Raw genomic sequence first — 416 nt, 5'->3', positions numbered from 1 at the left:
GAGCCGCAGCCCAGGCCTGACAGTCACAGGAGCGCAGAGCAGAGGGGCAGAGGCGGCCCCCAGCCGTGCGAGCGCTCCCAGCGCACCTCCCACCTCCTCAGCCCCGTGACCCCGGCTCCCCTCCCCGTCCCGCTTCTCCTGGTGCCCGACCAGGATGCTCGTGTGTCACCTCCCGTGGCCAGTTGCCCCTGTGTGTCCCGTGGGCGGCACCTGGGAGGACACAGAACCCCAGGCGTCTCCGCTCCCTGCAGGTGGCACCAGACTCAGGACGGAGCCGCGGGCGAGGCTGGGACTCTCCCCTGAAACCTTCCCAGGCAGCCGGTCTCCCCGCATGTTTTTTTGGGAGCCTCAGTGGTGGGGTGAAGGCAGGGCTGAGCCAGGGGTGTAACCTGCATAAGGGGGGGTGGCAGCGGGCA

This window comes from Myotis brandtii, unplaced genomic scaffold (genome assembly GCF_000412655.1).
Source record: "Myotis brandtii unplaced genomic scaffold, ASM41265v1 scaffold426, whole genome shotgun sequence".
Lineage (NCBI taxonomy): Eukaryota > Metazoa > Chordata > Mammalia > Chiroptera > Vespertilionidae > Myotis > Myotis brandtii.
The sequence above is the reverse complement of the archived record's forward strand: the minus strand, read 5'-3'. Positions refer to the sequence as shown.